At 46.7% G+C, this 22,535-nt stretch overlaps 1 protein-coding gene across 4 annotated transcripts in view; it reads left to right on the forward strand.

The window, feature by feature from the left end:
- Positions 1–2,470: 2,470 nt before the first annotated feature.
- Positions 2,471–22,535, forward strand: part of LOC310692378 (transmembrane protease serine 11G-like) — a 63,390-nt gene continuing 43,325 nt past the window's right edge. For all 4 annotated transcript variants that reach the window (XM_083473301.1, XM_083473304.1, XM_083473302.1 and 1 more), the window contains exon 1: positions 2,471–2,848. The gene's annotated coding sequence lies outside the window, so the exon portion shown is untranslated. The remainder of the gene's footprint in view (positions 2,849–22,535) is intronic.

Here is a 22,535-nt window from a genome sequence, read left to right on the forward strand (position 1 = left end):
CAGGGTTAGGTTGCCAGGTCCCACCGCAACACATGCCCTCTTTAAGGGAGGACCTGATTAATCTAATCTATATGTTATCATGAGGTTGAATCCTGACAAGACAGAAGTACTGTTTTTGGGGGACAGGGAGCGGGTTGGTGTGGGGGGTTCCCTGGTCCTGAATGGGGTAACTGTGCCCCTGAAGGACCAGGTGCGCAGCCTGGGAGTCATTTTGGACTCACAGCTGTCCATGGAGGCACAGGTTAACTCTGTGTCCAGGGCAGCTGTCTACCAGCTCCACCTGGTACGCAGGCTAAGACCCTACCTGCCCGTGGACTGTCTCGCCAGAGTGGTGCATGCTCTAGTTATCTCACGCTTGGACTACTGCAACGCGCTCTACGTGGGGCTACCTTTGAAGGTGACCCGGAAACTGCAACTAATCCAGAATGCGGCAGCTAGACTGGTGACTGGGAGTGGCCGCTGGGACCACATAACACCGGTTCTGAGAGATCTGCATTGGCTCCCAGTACGTTTCCGAGCACGATTCAAAGTGTTGGTGCTGACCTTTAAAGCCCTAAACGGCCTCGGTCCAGTATACCTGAAGGAGCGTCTCCACCCCCATCGTTCAGCCCGGACACTGAGATCCAGCGCCGAGGGCCTTCTGGCGGTTCCCTCATTGCGAGAAGTGAGGCTACAGGGAACCAGACAGAGGGCCTTCTCGGTAGTGGCGCCCGCCCTGTGGAATGCCCTCCCATCAGATGTCAAAGAGATAAATAATTACCTGACATTCAGAAGACATCTTAAGGCAGCCCTGTTCAGGGAAGTTTTTAATATGTAACGCTGTACTGTTTTTAACACTGATTGGGAGCCGCCCAGAGTGGCTGGGGAAACTCAGCCAGATGGGCAGGGTATAAATAATAAATTATTATTATTATTATATGTTATCAGAGCATAGGCCCCAGAAGTTAGGCTATACCTGTCCGGATAAGGGCGCAGCTGGGCCACCAGCCGAAGCTGATGGAAAGCACTCTGCACCGCTTTGGCCACTTGGCCTGCAAGTGGCAGCAATGGATCCAAAAGCTGCATATCGGCTCCTTCAGAGGAAGTGTAACCCCATCAAGAGCAGGCCACCCCCATCCCTCCAGTCTAGGGAACCACCCACTCACAGTGTCTCAGTCTCATCTGGATTGAGCTTCAGTTTGTTGGCTCCAATCCAGTCTATTACCGAGGCAAGCACACTGGCATCCAATTAAAGAGCACCGCCACCCAATCACAAAGGCAAAATGTGGAAACTTGCAGAGAGGATTAGGCATGCATACTGCTGCAAAAGGCACTGAAGTCTAGTTGTGCAGTGGTATATAGGTCTTTCTGGAAAGTACCGTATTTTTCCGTGTATAAGACTAGGTCCCCCCCCCTTAATAAATAATGTCAAAAATTAGGGGGTGTCTTATACACGGACAGTGTATCTCCCCATTTTCTTAAATCTGAGTCCTCCAAAATAGGGGGTGTCTTATACATGGGGCTGTCTTATAGACGGAAAAATATGGTAAGTTTCTTTGTGTACACTGAGGTTTCCTCCCAGGCAAGTGGACACAGGTTTGCAGAATCAAAAGATAATGTTAACAACATTTATTAGAAGTATTTATTTATTTTTTAAAGGATTTAAAGAATTCTGGTTTTGGCCAGCAGAAGGAAGTGTCCCGACCAGCTGCAAAACTTTCTACTCCTCCTTGGATTTTTTATTTACCATAGGATTTATCCAGTGCTATTTTTATAGAAAAAGAGGAGCCGGAACTCACAATGAACGCCTCCTTTGTTCTCTTATAATGGCTCACCTAAGAGGTGCTGGAACTGAGTTCTGGCTGGGGAAAAAAACCCCTGGTTTTATCTTTGGGGCAGAGCTTTGGAAAGTGGGAGCAGGTTTTATTCTTTTACTGGGCAATTAGTAAAAATAGTGGCCTTATGCTTACTATTTTACTTGTGAAAGCAAAGTAGGGGAAAAAAAGGGGGGGTTGTTCTTAAGATGAAAGCACGTCACTCTGATTTCCAGTTCGGCAAAATGTTTTTTGTTTGTGTTTCGCTGCAAGCTCTGAAACCTGATGGGCTCGGCATATTTTTGTAGTTCCTGAAAGTTTATACCGTTCTAAACCTCGTAGCATTTAAGTTACCACAAGACATATTTTATGGGACCTTGTTTAATGCATTCCTGGGGGTGAGGGCTGGGCCCCCATTTTGGGAATTGCAGCAGGACCCAAACCAGCTGAACCTGGTTTTGACATGGAGGTAAAGTCAAATTCCATGGGAATCAATGGTCCAGATTCCCAGCGGTTATAAATCTGTCTGGTTCCTTTGATTTACAGGTGACCACACTAAATAGACATCCATCATTTTCTAATGCCAGCTTCCTGGGAACTCTTTGTAAATTCTTTGTTTCATTCTGTTCTGCCAAATGTCTTCTTTATTTGATCTTGCTTGGCCAGCAGAAGGAAGTTTTTTCCCCCTCTCCGCTCCCTGTAAAGCTTTCCACGGCTCCCCAAATTTGTGTTTACCAACCTCTCTGCGGTTGTGTTGCAAGGTGCAATGAGTTATTGCTTGTCAAAGTCACCAAGATTCTTGAAAGAAAGGCATTATTATTAAGCATAAGGCACTGTTATGGTTTTGAGTCCTGCCTTGAAATCTTACAACGAGGTGAATTGCTTGTCACCGTGACTTGTCCAACTTGTTTTATCTATCGTGTTGGTGGCTTCGTTTTTTTAATCCTAATCCAGCCCATAAAGCATCAAATGTTCACAGTGATCATGCCACACAACCTGCTGTGAATGTCGCCCAGTGGAGGCGAGGGCTCCTCGGCTACAATCAGTACCTGCAGGTAAGAACTCTTTTACTTTTTAAAAACTGTGGATGGTTTTCGACAAGGAGGCAGAGGTTGACATTGCAACAGTTTGGATTCCCTGCCAGAGTTTGGGAGGCTGTTTCCACACCACCCCCCTCAAACTGGCTGTGCCTCTCTGGTTGTATAATTTGTATGAAAAGTAGACTTTCCTAGTAGGTGCTTTCTTTCTTTCTTTCTTTCTTTCTTTCTTTCTTTCTTTCTTTCTTTCTTTCTTGTTACTGGGAGAAAGTATTAAGGCAGCGAAAACGGCTGAGGAAAAAGCAAGAAGAGACCTTGCCCCTGGCTGGCACTCATTCAGTGGACTGACCACCCTCTGACTGCTGTATACATTTACAAGGGATATGGAAGTGTGACAGACATGTGAGAATGCATTGCCTCATGTCTCTCTCTCTCTCTCTCTCTCTCTCTGCTGCGGAGACTGCTGTCTGTATGGGATTTCAGGGGAGAGGAGCAGTTAAGAAAAGGAGAAAACGAGGCTGCGGTTTGGGGCACAGACACTGGGGTTCAAGTCCAAATTCACTGGGATTTCTTGTGTAAACACGTCAATGCTCTCACTGTACTGCATTTTACTACTGGATATAATGATTCCTTTATCTTTCTGTACAAATTCCTCCTCTGTTTAGGACTTTGCTATCTTTCCCCTGATAAATGAACACTTGCTTGTGACAACTCAGTTCTGCAAAGTCTCTGTGTCCAGGCTGTCTATATATGTTGAGCGTCAGTGTTTGGGAGCGGGGGAAAACACAGGATTTATTTGTTTGTTTTATATCCTTGGCATTTGTTTTATTTGTTTCTTTCTTTCACAATATTGGCATACGATTCATCAGCAAAGCGGCTATCAAAAGAACAAGGAGTCTTTGCTTGTGAGCTTCGAAAGCCATCTGGGCTGCTGGAAAGCCTTAAAACTGCTTTCTCGATTGCTGCTGCTGACATGATGTTCTATTGAAACTATTATTGCAGTTATTCTCTCTGTGTGTTTTGAATTATTATATTGCAACGTTTCCTCGTGAGGTCGTGAAAGTGTGTGGAAGAGAGGGCCTTAAACATTTTAAATAGTCTGAAGGACTGTTGCTGGAGTGGAAATGTTGACGTAGATGGATGCCCGGATCGAGTCAGGCAGCCCTTGCGTTCTTAGGGTTTGGGATGTAGGATCCAGAGATTTTTCCTCGAGGAAGGACTGTCTATTGCACAGATAAAACTGGTTCCCAGAATTCCAAGAACAATAGTTTGCCCCTAGGAAAAATGCCATTCTACTTCTTCATCCAGAGGCATTTCTTATGGCACTTACGTTATGGTTGTGCACTGTTGGATTGTAATTTATTAAATTAATGCATTTAATAAACCTCATGTGACTCTCATGCTCGGACTGTCTGGTAGCTTACGTTGCCTTATGTTGATTGGCTAGTCTTCTATTGTTTGGTTATCATTCTGCCCTCCATTGTTCAGCCCGGACACTGAGGTCCAGCGCCGAGGGCCGCCTGGCGGTTCCCTCGCTGCGAGAAGCCAAGTTACAGGGAACCAGGCAGAGGGCCTTCTCGGTAGTGGCACCCGCCCTGTGGAACACCCACCCACCAGATGTCAAAGAGAAAAATAACTACCAAACTTTTAGAAGACATCTGAAGGCAGCCCTGTTTAGGGAAGCTTTTAATGTTTAACAGGTTATTGTATTTTAGTGTTCTGTTGGAAGCCGCCCAGAGTGGCTGGGGAAGCCCAGCCAGATGGACGGGGTATAAATTATTATTCTTATTCTTATCGTTCCCTTTTCTAGTTATGTAGTGCATCCATAAATCCAGGTGTGCTGGAAAGCCAAAATGGGAGTGGGGAAGCTTAGGTAAGAGACACCCCCCCCAAAAAAAATAAACTTTGCATGAAGGTTTGGGACGATAGAAATATCCAACTGTCCTGCTACCCTGCCACCTAATGCCCGGCCACGGGCTGCTTATATGCGACGGCTTTGGTGCATTGACAACAGAAAGCAGTGCAAGGTCACAGCTGGCCAGGACTGGGAGTTAAACAGAAGGGAAGAAAACACATCCCCATGGTTGAATTAAGTGGTGAGGGAGGGCTGCACCTTTGCAGTTTTGAAAGCCACTGCTTTGCAGGAATTGCATTTCCCCACTTGGTTTGTGAATGTTGGAAGATTCAAGGCGGATAAAAGAAAGCGCTTCTTCACACAATGCACAATTAAACAATGGAGGCAGCGATGGCCACCAAGTTGGGTGGCCTTAAAAGAGGATTAGATAGATTCCCCCAGGAAGAGAGTGCTGTCGATAGCTACTAGCCAGGATGGCTATTTTCTGTATCCACAGTTGGAGTCAGCTATGCCAGTGTTTCCCAACCACTGTTCCGCGGCACACTAGTGTGCCGCGAGATGTTGCCTGGTGTGCCGTGGGAAAAATTGAAAAATTCGAAAGATTTAAAAATAAAGTATTTTATAATTTTTCACATTTCTGTTTACTTACTATTTCATAATAAAGTAATTATAAAATACTTTCTTTGTGTTTATTTGATTCCTATTCAAGAGAATTACTTTATATATAGTCAATATAGGCACAGAGTTAATTTTTTTAACATTTTCTAATGGTGGTGTGCCTCGTGATTTTTTTTCATGAAACAAGTGTGCCTTTGCCCAAAAAAGGTTGAAAAACACTGAGCTATGCTTCTGAATGCCAGTTGCTGGAAACCACAAGAAGGGAGAGGGGTCTTGCGTTCGAATCCTGCTTGCTGGTTTTGCCCAAGCAACCGTTCAGCCACCTTGAGAGAAGAACGCTGGATCTAGCAGGCTGTCCTCATCTTATTGTTTTTAGGACTGTCAAGTAAAAATGGCGCACATCCTTAACACACATCAATTGAATCATTCGGCTTTATCAGAGAGCTTACTTTGAAGAGAGTTTCAGCAATTCAGTGCAATCCTCGCAGTGCTGTGCTATTAAGCTCCCTTCCTTCCTTCTTCCTCGGTAAAAAAAATTCTTACAGCCCTTTCCATTCATCTTCCTTCTGTCTCGTGGCTTTCTTCCTCTCCTTTCTTCCTCAGTATCTTTGAAGTCTAGTCCCGAGGGGAAGGCTTAACAAACTCTACAAACCTCAGAACCTAAACAAGAAAATGAGCCGAAGCCATAGGGTACAAAAGTTGCTCTTCCATCTTAACCACAGGCTTAAGTCCTCAGGATCCAATCTGGCATGCACACCGTTCGGCTTAGAGCTATAATTGCAATTTTATTTTTTTAATTGTATGGAGAAGCGGAAAGCTCTAATTGCTTTGCCATGTTGCCATGTTGCCTGTTCATCACAATCCTTTGTTTTATTGCTGCCCGCAGCTCTGTTGCCCAGCAGGACAGAGATAGGTCAGGCAGCAGAGCGTATAAAGTATGAGAGGATATGATGGAAAGTCAGTCTGGCTGCTCCAAAGTCACTACTCATTTAGCCTATTTCCACCACTGTAAGCAATAAAAGGCAAAGGGACCCCTGACCATTAGGTCCAGTCGTGGCCGACTCTGGGGTTGCGACGCTCATCCTCCTGTGATGAGGCTACATTTTAATATTTTAATGTTCCAATATTTTAATGTTGTATTTTATTTTTGTTTTTAAGTTGTAATCATTCATCTTGTTTTATTGCTTGTAAGCCGCTCTGAGCCCGGCCTTGGCTGGGGAGGGCAGGGTATAAATAAAAAATTATTATTATTATTATTATCTTGCTTTACTGGCCGAGGGAGCCGGCGTACAGCTTCCGGGTCATGTGGCCAGCATGACTAAGCAACTTCTGGCAAACGGGAGCTTTGGGATTGATGAAATATATGCAACAAGAAATGAATTGAAGAAATGAATGTTTGAACTGGGCCAAAACAAACAAGATGAACTTTAACAGGGAGAAATGTAAAGTATTGCACTTGGGCAAAAAAAAAATGAGAGGCACAAATACAAGATGGGTGACACCTGGCTTGAGAGCAGTACATGTGAAAAGGATCTAGGAGTCTTGGTTGACCACAAACTTGACATGAGCCAACAGTGTGACGCGGCAGCTAAAAAAGCCAATGCAATTCTGGGCTGCATCAATAGGAGTATAGCATCTAGATCAAGGGAAGTAATAGTGCCACTGTATTCTGCTCTGGTCAGACCTCACCTGGAGTACTGTGTCCAGTTCTGGGCACCACAGTTCAAGAAGGACACTGACAAACTGGAACGTGTCCAGAGGAGGGCAACCAAAATGGTCAAAGGCCTGGAAACGATGCCTTATGAGGAACGGCTAAGGGAGCTGGGCATGTTTAGCCTGGAGAAGAGGAGGTTAAGGGGTGATATGATAGCCATGTTCAAATATATCAAAGGATGCCACATAGAGGAGGAAGAAAGGTTGTTTTCTGCTGCTCCAGAGAAGTGGACACGGAGCAATGGATCCAAACTACAAGAAAGAAGATTCCACCTAAACATTAGGAAGAACTTCCTGACAGTAAGAGCTGTTCGACAGTGGGATTTGCTGCCAAGGAGTGTGGTGGAGTCTCCTACTTTGGAGGTCCTTAAGCAGAGGCTTGACAACCATATGTCAGGAGTGCTCTGATGGTGTTTCCTGCATGGCAGGGGGTTGGACTCGATGGCCCTTGTGGTCTATTCCAACTCTATGATTCTATGAATCAATTTGAGTTACACGGCTCAGATTGGGTCTACTAGGCCCAACACTTTTAAGCAATATGGACAAAACCTGTTTCTGGGGCCGCTCTGGGATTGGGGGCCTGAAGCTTAAGCTTCATTAGTTTCCCAATCTAATGGGAATCACCAGAGAAGTGAGAAGCTGCTGCCACGTCTTCCATGGTAGCAGGGACCCACCACCGAAATCTGAAAGTTGCCACTGTGAGAACCCTGTAAGCAGGACTTTGGCAGGGACAAGGCAACAGCTGGTGATCCAGTGTGGTGTAGTGGTTAAGAGCGGTAGTCTCGTAATCTGGTGAACTGGGTTCGATTCCCCGCTCCTCCACATGCAGCTGCTGGGTGACCTTGGGCCAGTCATACTTCTCTGAAGTCTCTCACACCTCACAGAGTGTTTGTTGTGGGGGAGGAAGGGAAAGGAGAATGTTAGCCGCTTTGAGACTCCTGAAGGGGAGTGAAAGGCGGGATATCAAATCCAAACTCTTCTTCTTCTTACTGCTCTCACCTCAGGTGACAAAACCGGACACACGGACCTTGGTAAACATTATTCTAATACGAATGCAAATGAAACCCACCATTAGTACAGTGGTACCTCGGGTTACATACGCTTCAGGTTACATACGCTTCAGGTTACAGACTCCGCTAACCCAGAAATAGTACCTCGGGTTAAGAACTTTGCTTCAGGATGAGAACAAAAATCGCACACTGGCGGTGCAGCAGCAGCAGGAGGCCTCATTAGCTAAAGTGGTGCTTCAGGTTAAGAACAGATTCAGGTTAAGAACGGACCTCCAGAACAAATTAAGTTCTTAACCCAAGGTACCACTGTATATCCATATTGCAGTGAGCAGGCATTCTGCTTCAGATAGTGTGGGCTATGCCAGCCCTACATAGCAGACTAGTAAAGGTAAAGGACCCCTGACAGTTAAGTCCAGTTGCAGACGACTCTGGGGTTGCGGTGCTCATCTTGCTTTACAGACCGAGGGAGCCGGCGTTTGTCCGCAGACAGTTTTTCCGGGTCATGTGGCCAGCATGACTAAGCTGTTTATGGCGAAACCAGAGCAGTGCACGGAAACGCCGTTTACCTTCCCACCGGAGCGGTACCTATTTATCTACTTGCACTTTGACGTGCTTTCGAACTGCTAGGTGGGCAGGAGCAGGGACCGAGCAATGGGAGCTCACCCCGTCACGGGGATTCGAACCACCAACCTTCTGATCGGCAAGCCCAAGAGGCTCAGTGGTTTAGACCACAGCGCCACCTGCGTCCTTACACACCAGTCTAGTGTTGCTGTATTGATGTTGTAGGAGTGAGGACTATGGGGTAGCTCAGGGTTCCAACATGGGGCCTTTGGCAAGCGCAGTTAGCCTTGAGGCAAGGCTGTTGTGGGGCACAACTGTGAGGGTGGGGTGAAAAGGTGAGGCCCTGCTCTCCTCCCTCACACAGAGACTGCAACATGTTTCAGGATGGCTGAGTGGAGCTTTCCCCGTACGTATGTACAGGAAGGAAAGAGGGCAGGTCACACGCGTTCCTGCTAATTCTGTCAGACTTGAGTGTGAAGTCAAATCTTATCTGCTACATCTTCCTGGAGCCAGTCACCTTGAGCAGCCTCAGGTGAAGCCCGGAAACTCTGGATGTGATGTTTCTTGAGGCAGAGCCAGCTCTCGTTCCACCTCTCTCTCTGCTGGGTCAGCTCTGAGATAGGTACTCCTCATCGTGCTTACATGAATCAGAACCTCAGCCCCGCGTTACGCAATGGCAATGAACATTCAGCCACCTCGGCTCCCGGTTTGCCTGCCATGCCCTGCCTTTTTGCTGCGCTGATGGTTACAGTAAAAACAATGGGAATTTAATGGTTTAGTCATAGCTAGCATACTGGTTTTCCCAGTAGTGATGTATGGAAGTGAGAGCTGGACCATAAAGAAGGCTGATCGCCAAAGAATTGATGCTTTTGAATTCTGGTGCTGGAGGAGACTCTGGAGAGTCCCATGGACTGCAAGAAGATCAACCCTATCCATTCTGAAGGAAATCAGCCCTGAGTGCTCACTGGAAGGACAGGTCGTGAAGTTGAGGCTCCAAGACTTTGGCCACCTCATGAGAAGAGAAGACTCCCTGGAAAAGACCCTGATGTTGGGAAAGATGGAGGGTGCAAGGAGAAGGGGACGACAGAGGACGAGATGGTTGGACAGTGTTCTCGAAGCTACCAGCATGAGTTTGACCAAACTGCGGGAGGCAGTGGAAGACAGGAGTGCCTGGCGTGCTCTGGTCCAGGGGGCCACGAAGAGTCGGACACGACTAAATGACTAAACAACAACAAAGCACCTCCAGGTCTCAATTGGCCATTTTATGGAAGTAGTATTAATATTTGCTCACCTTTTCCCCTAATGCCCCCGGGTAGGTTGAAACCATTTTTAAAAAACATTTAAAAATGGTTCAGAACAAATTACAATCACAAGAACAGGGTGGGTTCGACAAATATACAGCTTAAGTGTCAGAGGTAAAGAGCTACATCGTCAGCGTTGGAAGAAAACTCTACAGTGGTACCTCGGTTTATGAACTTAATCCGTTCTGGAAGTTCATTCTTAAACCGAAACCTTTCTTAAACTGAGGCGTGCTTTCCCTAATGAGGCCTCTCACCACCGGTGCCCTTCCACTGTTCGGATTCTGTTCGTAGACCGAGGTAAAGTTCGCAAACCAGGACACTTCTTCTGGTTTGCGGAGTTCGTCAACCGAATCATTCATAAACTGAGGTACCACTGTATAGTGAAGGTGCCAGATATGCTTACTTGATACCATTTAAAAACTCTCCCCTTCATTAGGCTAGCAATGTCTTTTCTATCCTGCACAAGCTCCAGGTGAATGAAGAAGGAATTGGTGACCCAAAATGTCATTTCAAAGGGACATGCTGCTGAGCAAGGCAAAATCAACCAGCAACGAGCTTTCCTTTTCAGAATGAGGCCGGTTTCTCAAGAAGCACTTTTAAGGGATGCAGAATATGCCACAGATCTAGAGCAGGCATCCTCAACCTTGGCCCTCCAGATGTTTTTGGCCTACAACTCCCATAATCCCTAGCTAGCAGGACCAGTGGTCAGGGATAATGGGAATTGTAGTCTCAAAACATCTGGAGGACCGAGGTGAAGGAAGCCTGATCTAGAGTGTGCGTGGACTACCTAGGTAGTACTTAGTCTCCATTGAGTCTAGAATAAAATGTTGTTTGTACACTGTTTGTACATTGGATGCTCGGGTTGCAAACGTGATCCGTGCGGGAGGCACGTTCGCAACCCACAGCACTGTGTCTGTGCACACGTAGGTCGCGATTGGGTGCTTCTGGGTTTGGCGCGGTGCGCAACCCGAAAACGCGCAACCTGAAGCGTTTGTAACCCGAGGTATGACTGTACATTCAAACCGCTTGACGCCTGTTACATAACTCCTATCTTATTTATATCCTTCTCTTCTCCTAATACAGAACCTAAGGCAGCTCACAGCATAAATTAAAACGGATGCAACTAAAACACACACAATGAAGATAAATATTAAAAAAGCAAGTTAAATAAATAACCCTACTAAAATCTGCACTAAAATACCATTTAAAAACAGCAAACCCTCTCTCTTTGTCTGTGTAATGCCTATCCTCAGAAGACCCTGCCACAAGAGCCCAAGACCTGTAGGAACAAAACAAAACAAAAAAAGATCTGCCTGCCAGCAAAATGAAGGTAGAGAGGAGGTCAATCCAGCCTTCCATGGAAAGTAGTTCCACAGCCTGGGAACAGCCACTGAGAAGGCCATCTCTCGTGTCCTCACATGCCTCTGAAGGTGGCAGGAGCAAGAGAGAGGCTTCCCAGAAGATCTCAAAGCCCAGGCAAGTTCATATGGAGATGTGTACCTCCATACAACCTGTAACTCCACCTGTTCTGCCTGTAATTTGTCTTTGAACAAACTACTCCACCTCGCCTGGCAACTATGGAAATATGTCCTCGAGACCAGAAATGAAGGCCCAAGCCATATTGCCTGAACCTGTAGTGTCCACATAAGGCATGAGCCCAGACGTAAAATATTGTATCCAAGGCTTTTGCTCATATGAACTGCTGTGTAATTATCCTCTTAAAAAGGGGGGTTTATCTCTGTCTTGAGACAAACATGACCAATGGTTAATTGTACCTCTTGGTCCTTCCATCTTCATGGTCAATGTATCTTAAAGGTGTTGGCTTTGGTGAAGAGCAGTTGCTCTCTAGGAATCCAAGTGTCAAGGAATCTGTTTTACTAAGGGTTAAACTAAGGTAAAGGTAAAGGGTAAAGGGACCCCTGACCATTAGGTCCAGTCGTGGACAACTCTGGGGTTGTGGCGCTCATCTCGCTTTATTGGCCGAGGAAGCCGGCGTACAGCTTCCGGGTCATGTGGCCAGCATGACTAAGCCACGAACCAGAGCAGCGCACGGAAACGCCCTTTGCCTTCCTGCCAGAGCGGTACCTATTTATCTACTTGCACTTTGACGTGCTTTTGAACTGCTAGGTTGGCAGGAGCTGGGACTGAGCAATGGGAGCTCACCCTGTTGCGGGAAATTGAACTTCCGACCTTCTGATCAGCAAGCCTAATAGGCTCTGTGGTTTAGACCACAGCGCCTGATAAACTTCAATGGAGGGCAAATTTATTCAGGAAATTAGAATGTATGACACATTAAAAAGCATTTTACCTTTTTGTCTGCCTGAGCAGTAATAATTCACCAAGAGGTGTCGTGCTCCTGTTTATTTCAAGGTGACCCATGTAGGAGACCTTCTCAATGGATTGTTCTATATTCTCAGAATCTACCTTGGATTCAGCTGGAGCTCAGCACATCTCTGTTAAAGGGTCAGTGAAGTAGCACCTGATCTGCTCTTGTCTGTCTGTATAGCGAAGTCTGGCCTCCCTGTAATCCCTTCCGGAGTTGGCAGGGCCGTCTTACCCATAGGTGCTGGGGTGCAGGGCACCGGGCTCTCAGGGGTGCCAGGCTGAGAGTCCGGGGCCTGAGAGTTGAGTCCAGGGAAGAGCCCACCTGTCTGAGCACCGCGGTGAGCTCTTCTGCTGCGGGCGGCTCTATGCCGCGAGTTCAGGGGCGACCAAGCCAGCAAGACACTGATATGGCCGGCCAGCTCTGCCTTCCTGCGTGCCAGGGACTGGGAAACCGGGGGGGGGGGGGCAGGTGGATATTTGCACCCCGGTGCCAGATATGCTTAAGACAGCCCTGAGAATTGGCTAAATTTATTTATTTATTTATTAAGCCACCATTTCCCCCAAGGAGCTGCAGGTGGTGTCCATGGTTGGGTTAGGCTGAGAGATGGTGTCTGGCCCAAGGTCACCCAGTGAACTTAGTGGCCAAGTAGGGATTTTAAGACTGGTCTCCCAGTTCCTGGTCCAACACTCTAACCATGACACCACATCCTTCCCCTCTCATCATATATCTTCAAGACCCCCTTTGGAGCCTGATACACGCTGAAGGAAAGTGTGGCAGGCTAGGTTTGACTTTGAGAGAGACGAATTATATTTTAAGAACTGCACCCTAAATCTTTCGGGACTCAGGAACAGAGTGTGGTGCAGTGGCAGAGGGGGGCCAATTGCAGCGCAATGGCGCAATCTTCCCGGTGGGGGGTCCGATCACCAGCGGCGTAGCGTGGGTTGTCAGCACCCGGGGCAAGGCAAGTAATTTGCGCCCTCTAACCCCTAACCTGCCACCGCTGCCAGCTTCTTCTTGCTGCTGCCTGGTCTGGTCTGGTGTGGTTCTCTCCCGCGCTCAGCGCTGCGCTGGGCGGCCGCTGCACTGTCCCTCCCCCAGATAGTCCCTCGCTCTCTCTCCGCACGCCTGGCACCCACCCCCTCCACAGTGGGCGGCGACCCGGCGGCTCGGATCGGATTCGCACAGCCAGCACTGCAGTGAGAGAGAGTGAGTGAGCCAGGTAGGGGCAGAGAGCTGCGAGCACGAGCGCGTCCCCCCAGATGTTGCGGCCGGGCCCCCCTGCACCCCCCACGCTACGCCACTGCCGATCACAGCAAGGCGGCGTGATCCTCCTGGCAGGGGGTCGCTTGCGGCAAAGCAATGCAACCTGCCCTGGGGGGATTTTGTCACCCCCCCCGGATGACACCTGGGGCGAGCCGCCCCCACCGCATTCCCCTTTCTGTACCCCTGGTTTGGTGAGGTCACCACTTTGCTGCCTCCTCCCTTACTTGCCCCGTGCTATTATTACACCGCTTTGAGGAAGAAAAACAGAATCCTGTTGCAGAGAGGATTAATCTGCCACTAAAGGCCACGTCAATGTGCATCAGGTGATCCTAGTCTTTCTCTCTCTCTCTTGGCAGTAGTTCAACAGTTGTGAAAGAATGACACCAGTGCTGTCAAGACAGGATGCTAAGAACCTCACTTCCTGCAGTGTTCTGGAGGGGAAAAAAACGAAACGCGTTTGCCAAAGAGGAAAGAAAAGGGGGAAACCTTTGAATTTTATTTATTTTAAAAAACCAAGATGGCACGGTTTCAGCATGCAAATGTTCCCTTCCTCATAGACTCTCTCGAAGGGGTAGCGAAGTGCCTTAGCATTATAACAAAGGCAACTCACATGCATTTTATTTTTTAAAAAAGAAGCCTCTCCCAGTTTTTATTTTGATTGGTTTTCTCGCAGATCATTTTTCCTACTCTTGGTGCCAAACTACGCAAGGTACACAGTGGCATTTAAACTCTCCCTAGATATATTTTTAAAAGCAACAGCTTCCAGGCGGAGTTTGCCGTTTTGCTTGCTTGCTACATCCAGACCTGCAACCCAGTATTCTGCACATGAGAAGTATCACAAGTACGTTCTATAATGTTCCGTCCACTCAATGGGCATGACCTGGGGCTCACTCACACTTAACCTCTTGTCCTGTGCTTGCTAAGCTTCCTGGTTCGTATCTGTGCGACATTTTTTGCCCTGCTGCTTTCCCCAGGAAAACCTACTTGTTACGGCTGAATCGGAACAAACAGCAGTTTGGGTTTTTCAAGGTAAACGTAGATGAGCCTTTAGTCGGTGGGAATCTCGCTGCTTTTCCTTTCTCCCACCTCTCATGGCTGCACTTATTATTGCTTCCCTGGTGGATCCTGTTGCTCTGTTTTCCTGCCCTTTCTCTGCAGTAGAGTAATAATCAATCAATCAATCAATCAATCAATCAATCAAGGCATCAACACCAGGTTCCCTTCGTTCTCAGCACATAGTACTTTAATTGGGTGGCTGTTTTTCTCCTGCCCTTCCTTGCCGTTTACTTTTCTTATTTTATTGTTAATTCACAAAGATTTCCCCTTTAGTAAAACAGCACTGATGATGATTAGAGTCATCATTTTGGACTAAAGGACTTGTCGTTTTAATAGAATTCCTGGAAGAGCACTTCAGGAAGCTTTATTTATTGTACTCCATTTTCTCGTTTTTAGGGTTTTTTTGGTGGTTTTTGTATTCCATGGAGTTGTAGCTTGCTTTGAGACATCTGTTTGTATTGGGTGACAAGATGCTGCTGCTGCTGCTATTATTATTTAGTGCCTTGTCTGATTTCCTCTTGCTTGCACCCCCGGAATTGTAGCTCCCCATTCCAATTTCTAATACAGTGTCTTGGTTTTTTTTTTAAAGCACATTTTAAATCTGTTTTAATGCCTCTTTCCTCAGAATCATGACTGCTTTTGATTCCGTTTTTTTAATGGTGAGAGCCAGTGTGGTGTAGTGGTTAAGAGCGGTAGTCACGTAATCTGGGGAACCGGGTTCGCGTCTCCGCTCCTCCACATGCAGCTGCTGGGTGACCTTGGGCCAGTCACACTTCTTTGAAGTCTCTCAGCCCCACTCACCTCACAGAGTGTTTGTTGTGGGGGAGGAATGGAAAGGAGAATGTTAGCCGCTTTGAGACTCCTGAAGGGGAGTGAAAGGCGGGATATCAAATCCAAACTCCTCCTCTTCTTCTTCTTCTTCTTAAACCAACCCCTTTTCTGGGGTCTTTAAATTTCATTTCAGCAAGTGCTAACCACCTTGCCTTTACCTTCAGATGTTGCTCTCCTGCTAAGATGGGGCGGTCATCTCAAGGTGCAAGGGAGGAGGGATATATCAGCTTCAGCTTCTCATTTTTCTAGTCTTGAGTTCACTACTCCACATTTCTTCATCAGCTCACATTTTAAAAAAATCCTCATGAAAATTCATCACTATTTTAGTGCAAATTTCTTTACACGTTTTTGCAAAGCAATCTCCCCTAACATAATGCATTCTTGCATGCTTAGGCATATGCCTAAGTATGCATCATTCCTTGGCTAGAAGATTGCATGACAAGTTTGGGAGATGTGTGAACTTCAAAAGGTGGATATGGTTCAGTTCATTTCCAAAAGTGTGAATTGACTTAGTAGGTTAATAATAATAAAAATAAAATTTTATTTATATCCTGCCCTCCCCAGCCAAAGCCGGGCTCAGAGTGGCTAACAAGAGTAAAATAATACAGCATTCTAAAATCAATTCATTCTAAAATCAGTTCCCCTTTAGATAATGATGATGATTTATTATACCCTGCCCATCTGGCCAGGCCTCCCCAGCCACTCTGGGCGGCTCCCAACAGGATATTAAAAATATGATAAAATGGCACACATTAAAAACTTCCCTAAACAGGGCTGCCTTCAGATGTTTTCTAAAAGTCAGATAGTTGTTTATTTCCTTGACCTCTGACGGGAGGGCGTTCTACAGGGCAGGCACCACTACCAAGAAGGCCCTCTGCCTGCTTCCCTGAACCTCACTTCTCGCAGGGAGGGAACCGCCAGAAGGCCCTCGGCGCTGGACCTCAGTGTCCAGGTAGAACGATGGGGGTGGAGACGCTCCTTCAGGTATACTGGACCGAGGCCGTTTAGGGCTTTAAAGGTCAGCACCAACACTTTGAATTGTGCTTGGAAACATGCTGGGAGCCAATGTAGGTCTTTTAGAACCAGTGTTATGTGGCTCGGCAGCCGCTCCCAAACACCAGTCTGGTTGCCGCGTTCTGGATTAGCTGCAGTTTCTGGGTCACCTTCAAAGGTAGCCCCACGTAGAGCACATTGCAGTAGTCCAAGCAGGAGATAACTAGAGCATGCACCACTCTGGCGAGACAGTCCGTGGGCAAATAGGGTCTCAGCCTGCGGACCAGATGGAGCTGGTAGACAGCTGCCCTGGACACAGACTTGACCTGCGCCTCCATGGACAGCTGTGAGTCCAAAATGACTCCCAGGCTGTGCACCTGGTCCTACATGAGAATTGTAGCAAGTCTATTCCCCATCTCTATGTGCTATCTTTCTTTACTGCCCCTGCTACCGAGCCTTAAGGAAACAATGGCCGGACTGACACTGACACACAGAAATGTAGCAAGTGAAGCCTTTTCTCACCATGGACTTCACTTTCATTTCAAGAAGCATTCAACTGCTTCATGTTAAAGGCAGAGAGACCATAAAACTAAAAAAGGGGGCAACCCTACTAATCTCTCCACACTCAACTTTTTTAAAAAAAGATATTTTATTAGAGTTTTCCAAATTATAACAAGAAAAATAAAAAATAAAAAGAAAATAAAAAAAGAAAAAACATACAAAATAAAAACAGTTAAAAACACATTAATTTTCATAACATATCTTCCATACACTTATTTTCCCAGACCTCCTCATACTTCCCTTTTTTGTATTCCAGTTCAATTTGTTAGTTCAGCAAATCCTTACCATCAAGTTTTTACCCTATTCTAATCTTTCATCACATTACCTTACTCTATTCTCCTCATTGTCCTATAAAAACCTTAACCTAAATCTTATTTTTAATAACTTCTCTTAACCATTATATTCTTTCCTAATCCCTTAAACTTTTATACCAGAGCCAAGCAGTTTCATTTCATACATCCATCTAATATTCATCAATTATATAGGATAATCCTAATAGCAAAAAAGAAAAAAAAGAAAAAGAAAGTCTTCATCCAACGTCCCTTCCCCCAGGTCCCAGGTTTGTCAGTCCATTTATCCCATTAAACTGGCACATTAACCTGGTGATCTTATATCCGAGGCTCTTAAATCTCTTCCACGTCCCTTCCACTGTTTTTCTTCATATTTTCTTTTCACTCGTGTGATCTCCAATTTAATAATGCTTTTGCCTCCTTCCAACCAAAAGGTCCCTTTTCCACAGTCTAAACTGAGCTCCATGTAGTACTTAAAAGCATGTTTCAAAGCCCCTCCAGACTTTGGAATCCCCATATCTCCAAGCCTCTCACAGTCCACTACCAGACTCAGAAAGTCCATATGTCCCTGCTCAGGGGGGTCAATCCGACCCCCCATTTCCAGTCCAATCCAAACTTCTTCTTTCCGAGTCTGATTTTTTCGAAAACCAGTTGCCAATTCCAAAGATTCATGTTCCTGCAGGGCCGCAACCTCCGTCTGTAGCTCCATTTCTGACTCCCAAGGTTCAGCAGAATCCTCTTCTTTCATCTGTTCTAACAGGGCACAATCTTGGTATAAATCCTGGGTAAACTCCATACTTTTCCACACTCAACTTTTGCCCCACTCTTTTAAGATACAGTTCCATACTTTAAAAGCTCAGCATTTATTTATTTTATTTGCCCTGATCTCTCCCTGTGAAAGCCCGCTCTTTATCACTCAATCGTAGCAAATGCTAACTTGGGTTTTCCGCAGATTTCTGTTTGCTCTGGTCATGCTTTAGAGAGTGTGTTTTTGTAGGGAAATCTCCGGAGGAAAAGAAAAGTGGAGGCGCCCTTGACATGGAGTTTTAAAGCTTCCACTTGAGACCGGAAAGCTACCGGTAAGTGCGGATAAGCCCTGCCTTTACTCTGGCAAACATGCCCAGATCACAACCTAGAAACCTGTCCTGCCCCTTTAAATGCTCCAAAAGCAGTCGGAGGATGTGTGCCCTGTGCGTCTGAACATTTTGAAGGCATGGGTAGGGATGGGGCAGTGGCGTAGGAAGGGGGGGTGCGGTGGGTGCGGGTCACCCTGGGTGTCATAACTGTTAAAGGTAAAGGTAAAGGGGACCCCTGACCATTAGGTCCAGTCGTGGCCGACTCTGGGGTTGCGGCGCTCATCTCGCTTTATTGGCCGAGGTAGCCGGCATACAGCTTCCAGGTCATGTGACCAGCATGACTAAGCCGCTTCTGGCGAACCAGAGCAGTGCACAGAAACGGCGTTTACCTTCCCGCCGGAGTGGTACCTATTTATCTACTTGCACTCAGACGTGCTTTCGAACTGCTAGGTTGGCAGGAGCAGGGATCGAGCAACGGGAGCTCACCCCGTCACAGGGATTCGAAACCGCCGGCCTTCTGATTGGCAAGTCCTAGGCTCTGTGGTTTAACCCGCAGCGCCACCCACGTCATAACTGAGGGGGTGACAAAATGGCAAAAATATGTGTTTTTATAATAAATAAATAAAAATTGGCCTCAGGAGTTTTTTAAATAACTCCTGCACCCACTGCACCCCCTTCCTACACCACTGGTAGCGTGCCTGAGCCACACGTCTCTCCTGAGGGGGGTGCAGAGGCAGACTGTCTGCGAGCTCCGCGGTGCTTTTTCGAGCAGCGCGGGGCTGGCGTCTGCCCACAGCCTCAGCCACACCCTACAGCTGAGGGGGAAGCTGAGGAGAGGCTCCACGCAGCGCACCCTGCCTTGGCTTGCCCCGCCCCCATGGGCAGCTCACCCCGCCCCTGGCTGCAGGGCACGCATGCTGCCCCGGGCACCCAAGCAGCTAGCTACGCCACTGGGATGGGGTGAGTCTTTAGTGCAAGAGTGCTCAACTACTGCAGAACCCCTGCTCAAATCCCTCCATATAGAAATCTGGGAGGTATGTCAAGCAGACCTCGTCCTGCCATGTTTCTGCTTATATACCAAGAAAAAAGCACACCAAGAACTCAGGCCAGTGTAAGTTTCAACAGTGGGAGTGGTCCCTACTCGCAAATCAGTAGTCAATAGTAACAAAAACTAATCCATTCAAAAGTATGTATTCTGACAAGGATTACAAACTCAAATACAGTGGTACCTCGCAAGACGAATGCCTCGCAAGACGAAAAACTCGCAAGACGAAAGAGTTTTTGGTTTTTTGAGTTGCGTCGCAAGATGAATTTCCCAATGGGCTTGCTTCGCAAGACGAAAACGTCTTGCAAGTTTGTTTCCTTTTTCTTAAAACAGTTGCGACTTGATTTCAAGGAGCAACGCGTGCTTCGCAAGACGAAAAATTCGCTAGACGAAAAAACTCGCAGAACGAATTAATTTCGTCTTGCGAGGCACCACTGTAGAGGTTACAAACTCTAACAGAGATTACAAATTCAAACCCATAAAGATATGTATAACACAATAATTTGTTACATTGTGTTATACATATCTTTATGAATTTGAATGGATTAGTTTTTGTTACTATTGAATACTGATTTGCAAGTAGGGACCACTCCCACCACATCTTGGTGTGCGTTTTTCTTGGTATATTTAATAACAAGAACTCCAACTTGTTTAATGTTTCTTCTTATGCCTCAGCTGCCCCTTTTGAGGTCTGCAAGGGATGGGGTAGCAGATCATGGAGGTCTCCTGTGATAGTAGGAGAGACCAAGGCAGGCATCTGCTTCAACAAGATGCTTCAACATCATTTTGTGGTACAGGAGAAGTCCAGCCACCTCTCTCCTATCACTGCTGGAGACCTTGGACATCTGCTCTGTCTACCTTCTCCAAGCGAAGCCTTTTTATCCTGGGGTGAGGGGGGGGAGGCAAAGTAGCAGGTGGAGAAGGTTTCAAGCCTGAGCAATGCTGCTGATTTGGGGGGCCGGGGCGGGGTGAGCACAAGGCTGCCTGTGCATCCCATTGGCGGAGGCAGGATCTCTGGGTTGTAACAAGGCAATTCCAAACCTTTTGCTTCTTCCATTCTGAAATGCCCATGTTTGCATTTCAAAGAGTACCTGGAAAACAGTGCAAACATCAAAGAGCATCGGTGACAGCTGATACAAGCAGGTTTAGGGTAGTAAAGTAGGAGTTTACTTCCTGCAGTGTACGGGTAAAAGAACAATGGGAATTAAGTTGCATCATTCTTAAGGCCGAGTGTGCAATTGGTCAAAAAGGATCCAGTCATCTGTATTGTTCTTAACACTCGATTGGGAGCTGCCCAGAGTGGCTGGGGAAACTCAGGCAGATGGGTGGGGAATAAATAATTTATTATTATTATTATTATTATTATTATTATTATTATTATTATTATTATCTGACCCCCTCAAATTTTGGTCAAGTATTGTTCATGCTTTAACTCCATGAGAACAACACATAAGATACAAATTTGATACGCGTGCTAATTCCAAGCACACAAAAAACACAAACTAGCTGATGTTATGAAATAATTAAATTGGGTTTAAAAAGCAGCAATGAATTATTTATTTTGTGATCTTTCCATTCTCCCCTTCCCCTGTGAAGCATACGGAGTTCCTTGCCTCCATGTTGTTCTCCTGACTCAAACTGGGTGATTGACCCAGTGTGGACTTCATGGCTGCGTGACGTTTTGAACCTGGGTCTTCCTTGCCCTGCTCTCCCTGCCTGCTAGACAGGTAGGCCTTTGTCACTGGAACCTGCATGTAACCTTTATTCTGGTTACAGCAGAAAAAGCTCTGCTGTGCTACGAGGTTTGCTCCCTGCGAGCTGCAGGATGAGAATGCAAGCGGCCCTTGCTTCCCCTCTTGCTCTAGTAATTAAATAAATCTGCTGCCCGTCAGCTTCATGGGATGGCTGACAGTATTTGACTGGTCAGCTAGGGCAAGGATTCAAACAGAGCAGGTCTTCTGAGACCCTACTTCCAGCGCCCAGCCTTTCTGATCTTCAGCGTGAAGCATTTCAGTATTTTGCCTCCGGTTTCATGCCCAGAAAAGGCATCCGCTGCAACCTACATAAATTGCGCCAACCAATCAAGTTTGCGTAATTTATTCTTCACCTTTCTCTATTTTGCATAACTTAGTATTTGATTCTGAGGGGGGTGGTAAGTTGTGGGTGAACGTATCAGACGACACAGCGATTCTTCAGACAGCTCTTGTTTATTCACAGGCCAGAACTGAACTGAACTGAACTGAAGGGTTCAGCCAACCTGCTTATATAGAGCTCCACTACAAGGCAACAGTAACCACTTTCTGTAACTATCCAATCACTGGACGTAACTTTCAATTTCTTATTTGCATATGTGGACCTGAGTGAAAACTATCTACAGTATCCCCCTGCTGGCCCAGGGTGAGAACTTTAGTACATAACGGGGGGGGGGGAGGGCAGGAAGTTATGCAGTACACCCAAACTCCACCTCTGAGTTTCTTTTTCAGCAACGCTCTCTGGCTTTGTGATATGAAATGCACAGATGCATTTAAAGGATGTCCCCCCTCCCTTTAACAGCAGCAGCCGTGAGCTGGATTGGGACCAGGGCATACAGGGAGGGGGCTTAACTCTTTCCTCTCCTGCTGAGAATTGCTCCCCGCCCTCCAGAGGGGAAGCATCTATTTGCACCAACGGAAGCTCTGAAGAGAAGAACACTCAGGTCTTCCTATAGGATAGATGTGTTCTGAGGCCAGGATATTTCTGCTAAGCGCAGCCTCATGGTGCAAAGGGCCTTTTCCTCATAGTCTTCCTTGCCAAAGTTCCTCCGTTGCGTCAGTGTTTGCGGCATGAGCCCAGAGAGAGACATCCTCATGCCATAACATATTTTTGATGCTCTCTTGATATAACCTGCCCTAAGGACCTTCTGGTGAAGGACAGGCAGTAAAGCTAATCGTTGTTATCATACATACTGGTCCGGAGTTTATATACTGGCATTAGTGTGCTATGACTAAGGATGCCTCATCTTGTCAACTAAATAATAACCAAGTAGGCAACAGGAGGGACGCAGGTGGCGCTGTGGGTTAAACCACAGAGCCTAGGACTTGCTGATCAGAAGGTCGGCGGTTCGAATCCCTGCGACGGGGTGAGCTCCCGTTGCTCGGTCCCTGCTCCTGCCAACCTAGCAGTTCGAAAGCACGTCAAAGTGCAAGTAGATAAATAGGTACCGCTCC

The sequence above is a fragment of the Podarcis liolepis genome (assembly GCF_965112155.1).
Source record: "Podarcis liolepis genome assembly, chromosome: 13".
Taxonomy (NCBI): Eukaryota; Metazoa; Chordata; class Lepidosauria; order Squamata; family Lacertidae; genus Podarcis; species Podarcis liolepis.